Genomic DNA, 10,467 nt, shown 5'->3' with positions numbered 1-10,467 from the left:
GCGACATTTCGTCTAACACACTGTATCTTATATTTGGGCCTTCATATTTTGTGAGGATTGGGCCCCGGGACAGTCCTGTCTTTTAGGGATGAAACGATTAATAATAGATCTAAAATTAGTAATATACACCTTATTTAACATGTGGCATTGTAATTTAAAATTCATTAACTTCAGAGTTATGTCTAATTATATCTTCACTCTTTAATAAAATATTTATTCATATTAAACAAAGTTGAAAATGAAAATGTTTCTATCCGTAAAGGAAAGGTAAAGCAGATACTGGTTGCATTTCTGATTTTTTGTTTGTTTTATGTGGATTTTTAAAAAAAATTTCAACTCGTTTACATGTAGGGGAGACATTATCAGGACTCAATACAGACTTTGTGGAATAAAAAATGTACAACTTACATAAAACATTTATAAGAATAGCCAGGATCGATCCTAAAAATTTTGGAAGACTTGTCTCTTATTTTTTATATATATATATATATATGTAGGTCCAATTATACTCTCTAATCCCGGGCGACTCCGATACACTACGAAAAGATTTGCAGCCTAATGTTTATTCATGCACATATTTAAAAAATGTTTTGAAATCATTCACCCTCCATTCGAGTGAGATTCCATGTTCTGACACCGTCCCTTTCATTTTGCATTTTAAAATCGAAAGTGAAAATTGAGGGCAGAGTTTCGCACCTAAAGTGGTATATGTCAATTATATAGAAATAAGCCCCTTTATCCACAAAATATAGAAATAAATACTCTAGGAATGTTTACCCCTCAAATAACTACCCAAACCTCATTTGGTATCCCTTTTTGTAAAACTTGACCGGGTCTTTTCTGTGAAACCGCGCGCCCTATGCAACCAACCTAATAAACACAACAAGAAAGCGTATCAGTTTATTGACATGAAAGTCAAGGTCGCCTTCAACATTTAGAAAAAAAAAATGCACAAGAGACAAAAATGCTTAATCTTTTTTTTATTTCTTTATCAACACTATGCATCGGATACAATTCATTTTAAGCACCAATGACCCCAACCCCACCCTACCAAAAGCACCTTGAATATGCCTCTGCTTTGCCCAATAACTCAATGGTTTACAACATTTTATGTTCAGGAGGCGGTGTGTATATGACATTTAGTATATTAGCATTACATATATTTTTATAGATACCAAAGAAAACCCCAATGTACCTAGAATTGGCAATTATATGTGTAGATCTAGAGGGAGGGGGTCGGACCCCCCCCCCCCTTCTCAACAAAATTATTTTTCAGCACCCTCTATTTGGGTGAATTTTTTTGGATGTTGAAGGCATCCGCAAATAATAATATACCAACACATTAACCATGAATACACATGTGTGGAATGCCCACTTACTGTACGGGACGATGCCCGGATTCAGAAAATTTTCCGTGGGGGAGGGGGGTCTGAAAACAAATTGTTTGGCAGGGGTGTGCGACTCTTTCCTCTAAATCCATGCATGGACATGCTACAATGTAGTAGGTTTTATCTATGTTAAATATACGCTACGTCCGCTCTTTTCTCTTTTTTCCAATCTTTATCGACTTGCAAAATTGTGATAGATTAAGAGAACTTAACGTAAGTTGCGGCAGCTATTGTATAACTATCAATACTCAGTACATGTATGCATTTATGTGTATATAACACATCCAGGAAAGGTGTGGCTTGATTACACCCCCCCCCCAACGCTGTACATACCAAAGTATATTTTTTTAAGAAAAAAAATGGTGTGCAAATATTTATTTCTTGATCTTAATTAATGTTGCATTATTTGTTTGAATCAATATCGATGTTATAAATCTGTGTCTCTTCTACAACCACTACCACCTTGCTTAGGAATCCAAAGCGTTTGCGTGCATTTGAGGAAATACTGGAGTGCTGTCCTCGCTATATTCCTAGTCTTCATGTATTCTAAATTGTTTATACATGCATCAGGCACGTACGATCTGTTTTGAAACTGAATGCAAAAAATTATCCGACATCTTGAAAAGTAATTACTTTTTTTCTATAAATTATAAAAAGTCTTCAAAATTATTACTTATCATAAAAACACAATAGTTCTTTAAAGCTGCAAAATTCAAATCGAATTCACTATTGATCATTAAAGGTCCTCAAAGGAGTAACAATGAGATTGTATAATTTACATTCATAATGTCCAACTTACACATCCAAAAGATTGTATGATTGAAAGGTTACAGATATAAACATTAGCATTCAAGTACAACTATATGCTTAATACACGTTCGTATATTTACATGAATTTAACGCCCATATATAGAAATTTTGAATTACATACAAAATTAAATGATTTATCACATAATGAAAAATGTATCATTGACTCAGAAATACACACTGCTCTTGTGGCAATGTCAATTAAATGCATTTTATGTTAAGGAAAAGCTTAGGTCTCGGTAACTACCAGGTTTCATTTCATCCTCGTACAAATTCCGTTTTTAAGCCGTATTCTTTTTATAGCTTATTAGTAAATAATTATTTTTAACTTGGAAAGAAATATATTAGTTACAGATCTATGATATCTAAAACAAAAGAAAGTTTTTCCCGATTCAGCGGTATGAAAGCACAATCGAAGCATTTTATGTTCTGTTAAGAGATGAGAAAGCTTGTTGGAAGTAGTTGCATTAATAATAATAATTTCATTCTTTCTCCAACTAATGTTGGTCATTATTTTATGTTACAATTGACGTTTGATACAAAGTGAAGAACATTACATTCAAACGACAACTTTTACCATTTCAATGCACTTCATTGTAAAAGCCGAGGCTTTTATATTTCAAACAACATTTAGAGACCTAAAGTTCTTGTTATCCTGCAACATTCAAGATAACAAGAACTTTAGTTATATTCTACTAACAGCCCGGTATATCTAAAGATCGTTTCTCTTATAGAGAGACGATCTATGTCCTTCTGACGGCTGTTCCGTGTAACCCCAATGATTTTATAGTAATGTTTGTATGACTGTGTATCGATCAAAGGAATCACATGCAGACAACATAATTTGTCTTGGGATTATAATACTCTTCACTTATTCATAAACTATCTTTGAATCATATTCCTAATATTTCAAGGGCAATTTAATACGATTACAAAAACTACACGTTATACATTTTATTTAAAAACACGCAGTGAAAATGTGCTAGGGGGGTCCTAGAAACAGCCGCATTGATCTCTTAAAAATAAACATTAGAAGCAATACAAATCGTTTTGACTAGAACTAACACGTGGAAATGACATGGTTTTAAACTTTTTACGGTTTGAAGTTGTACTTTCATGACCAGTGCGAGACAAATAGGTATTTCTGATCTGATAATTTACTGATGACGTTTGTGGTATATTGGAGAATATTGTCCGCGGCATCTCTTTGATCTCTGCAATAACTGTTACAGTAGTAGAATTTTAAGTTTAGTCGACGTTAACTTGGAAATTGCTTTTGAGGTTAACTGTACGCACTGAAGTGTGAATTAGACCTGACTTTTATCTTAACGTCTTACTGCCTCTAATTACTGCCCCTTCTTGGCATTTGAAATACATATATTATTTTTTAATAATGTGATACATGTAAAACAATCAGAACACGTTCTTGGTTTATTTTATGCAGACACCGCCGTTTATTTTCTTACTATGGAAAATTCTGTTTGTATTCCTTATGTTCTAAAAAGATTCTTAGAAGCCCCTCAAGAGCCCACGTGACCAATCGAATTCAAAATCCGGTGAACTTTCTAGTATTGACGTTTATGAGATATATAAATAAACTAGTAGTATGTACATAAACAATCGTATAGTTCTTAATAAAGTTTGGAAGAATTTGATTTATTTATAACTTTATTAATTTTCATATTGTCAATGTAACATTTACAATATGACATTTGTAAAATCTAAAAGATGTATCGAACTGATGATAAACAGATATCAGTATTGATTTCTCGCGTGCGCCAGGCACGTCAATGTTGAAGCTTATTATCGTTTCATAATTATTTCTACAAAATTTCAGATCTCTTAGGGTATAGCAAGCCCCTGACCCCTAACAAACCACTACAGCCCTCATATCTACTACACCCCTCTCTTCCACAACCAGTACTTTCTGGAACAGGCCCCTTAATTGAATTTTGCAGTTCAAGTGACAGAATGCATTTTAAGACGACAACTTAATTGATTTTGATGACAATATTCTTGGACGCGTTGGAGAATTTGTATAGAAAATGATGTACATCTACACACACCAAACCAAGTGCGTGCATATTTTCATGACTGATCAAGACAGAAAGGGTAAATCAATAAAAGAAGGTCATTATTAATCCATAGAAAAACTGATATACAGATCGTTTGTTATTTCACAAATGAAACAGCATTTTTGTTATTTTGACGAGTGCAGGGCAAAAATATCCTGTCTCATAAGTGAAATGACTTCCAAATCAAACTACAAAACGTTGATTCTTCCGTTTATTACATTTTCCCCTGTTTTTGTCATCCCCGTATTATTGTGCTAAATTTCCGGCTATAATAGTGGCGCACAACGAATGGTTTAGAATAGTAATGGCTCGATCGAAAAGTTGGTAAAATATCGCATCTCCGTCGTTAAGAGGGATTGAAGAAAGCAAGGAAAGCAGCGAAATGTAAACATGGTAAATGTGTTTGTAATATAATTGTATGTATTGTATGCATTCTCCTCCATCAATTACACTGCGTGTATGTACACTACCGATCAGACCCAACCTAACAGAAAGTAAACCCGAACTAAACCATGGGTTTACTATCTGGGTGTACTCTGGCCTTACTCCGGTTTTACTAGAGTGGACCAAGAGTATACCCAAAGTAAACCCAGAGTGGACACAGAAAGTAAAAACACCGATCAGAAGTTTCCCCATAAAAACAGACGCTGCATGTGTATTCAGAGTATACAAGGGGCAGTAAGATGGTAAGATAAAAGACGGGTCTGTTTCACACTTCAGTGCGTCCAGTTGATCCCGAAAAAAAATCCCGATTAAACCCAAAGTAAACCCCGCGTAAACCCCAAAGTAAACCCATAGTTTAGTTGTTGCTTTTCTTTAAGAATTTTCAAAAATAATCATTGTATATATGATTAATAATATAAGTAAATAAATATTTAAAAAAAAACGAATTGCCTTTATATTACCTGAACCATTATCAAGGTTGTTTTTAGCATTCTCTTTTAAATGACGAAGCCTTAATTTTGTTTATGATACGAAATTGTAAAATATGTAGTTCCAGTCATAACGTTTTAGTGGGTTGAAAATCTCGGGTAAAAGGCTAGAACAATTGTTTATAGGTTAGAATATCCTCAGAGGTTGCAGTATAGTTAGCAGTCAAAAATTCCACAATACCTATATACAAAAAATGGTTTTAAAAAGGATATAAACAATTTGTCAAACATTGGCTAAAATAAAGATAGCTAATTGTTCAGTAAGTCTCTGTATTTGTTTTCTTATTAAAAAAACCCACACCTAAATATGTTTAAGTAAAACTGCTGATGTAAACTGTTTATGTAGATTGTCGGAGTGAAAAGAAAGACGCCAATATCAATAAAAATCAGACCAAATGTAATAAAAATTGACAAATTCAAATAAAACTGAAGGGTAATGCTACAATGGGTTTTAATATTTTCTACGAACCAGATGATTTCTAACCTGATCACCGATAAGAGTTAAATGACACGCCAAAAATGTTTAGTTGACACTAATATACTATCATCTTTTCAATATATGTTGCAATCAGACCGGAACGGAAAAGTACATTGAGATAACACAAATTTAGAATATTGACAGAATTCTAAATTGCTTTAAAAATTGCTTAAATTTCAGTATGTCTGAGAAGAAATATAACATAGAAAGACTTTTTTAAAAATAATATTTTGCAATGCACTGATTTTTGTCTCATTGAAATATATTAAAATAACGAATATACGCCCCACGCCCATAATTCAACGTAATTGTAAAATAAAAACAATTATACTCTGTCCCTTCTTTGATTAGATCTTAGTACATTTTAATCACGCATGGGAATCTTCAATAACATTATCTTTAACACAATGCAAATCTTCAGCTTGGTCATCATAAGTCAGGAATAGTACCACGTTCACACAGCCACTCCTTGATGGTAGGAACTACGCTAATATTGAGCATGTACAAACACAATTCCTAGATTGTTATGATATGTTGTCAACCCTACGTTAGTTGGTAGAGAATGTTATTAGTTAACAAAAAAGATATTTAAAAGAAATGAGGTGGTATCTTTACATTGAAATAATACAAAATCTGGCATTGTTTTAAACATCACAACTAATGATTTGTTGATAATGTAACACAATATCTGGGTGTATAATATTTGTGCCGCAAACAATACTAGCCTCTCTTGACGGTTTTTGTATGTTCCATTTGAGAAATTTTAAAATGAAGCGAAGAGATTATAAGTCAAATAAAATGAGTGCACTAAGACAAACAATTGCATGTCCTTCACAGAAATAAAAGAACAGTCATTGAGTGTATAAAATCTAATTGTTTAAACCATTTCTTTTTCTTATTCCTTTTTTTTTACGCGAGTACGTACTTCCGCAATTCCGATGTGTTATATCAAATCGCGAAAATATAAAATTGCGAGTAACATTTCTTTGTTATAATTTAATATAGTTCAAGACTGTCTGGGAAAAAAACCCGGAGAATTTAAACTGTACGAGAGTTTTCCAATCGCTATATTACGCGGATATTAATTCCTCGTTTGTAATAAAAAATCTACAGTAATTGACAATTTTACACAGTTCTGAAAAAAAGACACTTTAATGTGACTGAATCAACATATATGTATAAATCAAAGTACTGAAGAACTTACGGGAGTTGATTTTGTCGATGTTTATTTATTGCGTGGACCCTGAGGTCCACGCAGAAAATATATAAGCGAGGTTAAAGCGGATGCTATGGGGAAAATTCAGCCTGCGCATGAGCTAGCCTGGTTCCTGTGCGTAATGGGTAGCTCAAGGAACCAGGCAAGCACAGGTTTATCTGAATCGGGACCGGGATTCCATGCCATATTCACATCTCACAGGGGCTTGGTTGTTGGATAGTGAAGTTCTTAATTATTTGTTCCCGAAGAAAAAATTTGATTAAGATTGGTAATCTTAGATGGATTTCTGGATTACATTAAATAAATACACTGAAAACCCCCTTTTCAGTCATGTTAAAAAAGTGTATTCAATGTACATTAAAAAAGTACTTTTTTTAATAAATCCATCTAAGATTACCAATCTTAATCAATTTTTTTCTTCGGGAACAAATAATTAAGAACTTCACTATATATAATTATTTTAGAAGTATGAACCCTTTAAATTTTGAGATGAAAAGTAAACTATACATATATATATATATACGTAATACAACGTACAAATTTAGTGGTTAAAAGCAGGGGGCTAGAGCCGGTGGAATCTGTGATAATTTTAAGGCTTTCACGTTTTCGCTGGAAACACATGCAAATGGTCCACGTATTGCAGTTCTTTTTTAAAGGACAACAACTTGTTTTAAAATCAATGAAATGTTATTTTGCATGACAAGTACATGTAGTTTCTAATTTGAATTATTAAGCACATTTTTGATAGTATGAATTTTTTGGACTTTATCGACAAGAATGTCGAGAGACTTTCATATGAATTATGTTAAGTAATATTTAAATATAAAATTAATTCAATCAAACTATGTATCAGTTATAGAAATATTTTTCGAAAATTATATGGATCCAAGCAATATTGAACGTTAGTCTCGCTCTAGCTGCTGGTCTGTAGCTCCCGGTCTGAAACAATTCGGATGGACGACCTGGGAGCTACAGTGCCTCTCATAATAAAAACTGCAATTTACGGCGCACAAAAATGCGATAGTTTTGGACCTATTTACCTTTTCTTCACACAAACCCTGCAGAAACGATTAGTACCATTAAATTCTTCATGCATTTTACTACTGATATCGTCACTTTACTTGCCTCACAATCTCTCTTGGACATAATAACCGAGCTTGGAAAATGAAGTATGTTAATTCACGTCGAGATCGAGAGTCTCCATTTTCAAATGTAAGCAAACTGCACCACTTCAATTTACAGGGCTGGTAATGGTGTTTAAAAGATTATCAGAGGCAAGTAAAGAAACGATATCTGTAGTAAAATGTCAGTTGATTTTGTTTTACAAAATATTTGTACAGAATGTGTTCATAAATGAGATTAATCAGTCCAAAACTAGCGCATTTTTTCTAAGCCGTAAATTGCATATTTTTTATAATGGGAGGCACAGTAGCGCCCAGGTCGTCCATCCGAATTTTTTTTCAGAATGGGAGCTACATACCTTAATAATTAAATGACACGGCAAAAAATGTTGGGTTGATTCAAATATAGTATCATATTTTTAATATCTGTTGCAATCAGACCGGAACGGAAAAGTACATTCAAGAAACACAATTTGAGAATATTGATAGAATTGTAAATTGCTTTAAAAATCGCTTAAATTTCAGTATGTTGACAATAAATCTATGTCTGAGAAGAAATATAATATACAAAGATTTTTTGAAATAGTATCTTGCATTGCCCTAGTTTTGTTTCTCATTGAATTATAGTAAAATGACGAATATATGCTGCCACACCAATGATACTCTGTCCCTACTCTGAGGAGATCTTCGTACATTTTAATCACGCAAGGGAAATTTAATTAACATCATCTTCCACAGAATTTATATCAGCATCGCCAAGAATAGTACCACAATTATACAGCGACTCCTTGATGGTGGGAACTACGCTAATATTGAGCATGTACAAAAATAATTCCTAAATTGTTATGATAAATTTACAATCCTACGTTAATTCATAGAAAATGCCACACCGGAGATTTCCACCTCTGCAAGAGTTTTCTACTTTCTATATTACGCGGATCTTAATTCTTTGCGTGTAATAAGGAATCCACAATGTTTGACTAATTTAACCAGTTCTTAAGAAACACACTTTGATGTGACTGAATTTCCTAAGAAATGTATTTATAGTGAACATATGAGTGTGACAATAATGTTATTGATGAACATAAACATACACACTCTGATGAACATAAGAAAACACAACGACATCGTATATCTATATAAATTATATTTAAAAAATGCCTTTTTTTTTTTACATGATCTTGTATCAAAATTGTTTTTAGTATTCTCTTTTAAATGACCCCAAGTAAGGACGAAGTCCTAATTGTGTTTAAGATACAAAATCATTAAATATGACGTTTGATGCACAACTTATAGTGGGTTGAAAATTTCTGGTAAAAGGCTAGAACAATTGTTTATAAGAAAGAACACCCTCAGAGGTTGTAGTGTATGTTCAGTCAAAAATGCCACTACGTACATACATAAAGCATTGTTTTAAAAAAGGGAATAAACAATTTGTCACACATTGCTTAAACTAAAGATTGATAATTGTTCAAAAAGTCAATCTAAAACTTACTTATTTAAAAAAGAGAAAAATCCTTATTCTGTTTTAGTAAAAATATAAATATGACTCGTTATGTAAACTGTTTATGTAGATTGTCAGAGTGAAACGAAAGACGCCATATCAATAAACATCAGACAACAATTAATCCAAATTGTCACATCCAATTAAAACTGAAGGGTTATGCTACAGTAGGTTTTAATATTTTCTAGGAACCAGATTATTTCTAACCGGATCACAGATAAACAATTTTATTAAGAGTTAAATGACACGGCAAGAATTTTGGGTTAACACTAATATGATGTCATCTTTTCAATATCTGTTGCAATCAGACCGGAACGGAAAAGAAATTGAAGAAATAAAAATAAATAAGAATACTGCCAGATCTAGAACTCTACATTGCTTTGAAAATCATTTAAATATGAATATGTTGACTATGAAGTTACGTCTGAAAAAGAATTAAATATACAAATATTTTTATTGGGAATTGTATCTGGCTTTGCACTGTTTTTTTTTTCTTGTTTTTTTTTCTCATGGAATTATATTAATATCACGAATATATGATGCCAAACCGATAATTCGACGTAATTTTCAAATGAAAACAATGAAACTCTGTCTATAGTTTTTGCTTTCACCACTTTTCGCTTGATATTTCGATAATGTTCCGAATGGAGAAAAGATGTAAACATTTCCCATTATAAATCTCAGTAAGATATTTGTTATTGTTCCTGCAAACTTTAGTGAGTGTAAAATTAGCCATGTTGATAATGTAACACAGTATCTGGTAGTGTATTGTTTGTGCCGCAACCAATACTGACCTATTTAGACGATTTAAGTATGTTCCGTTAAAGAAATTCTAAAATGAAGCGAAAAAATGATGTCCAAAAAAATGAGTGCACTAAAACAAAAAACAAAAACATCCTGTAAGAAAAACAAAGTAAACAATCATTAAATGTATAAACACATTTTT

The sequence above is a fragment of the Crassostrea angulata genome, chromosome 2 (genome assembly GCF_025612915.1).
Source record: "Crassostrea angulata isolate pt1a10 chromosome 2, ASM2561291v2, whole genome shotgun sequence".
Taxonomy (NCBI): Eukaryota; Metazoa; Mollusca; class Bivalvia; order Ostreida; family Ostreidae; genus Magallana; species Magallana angulata.
This window is presented reverse-complemented; position numbering follows the sequence as displayed.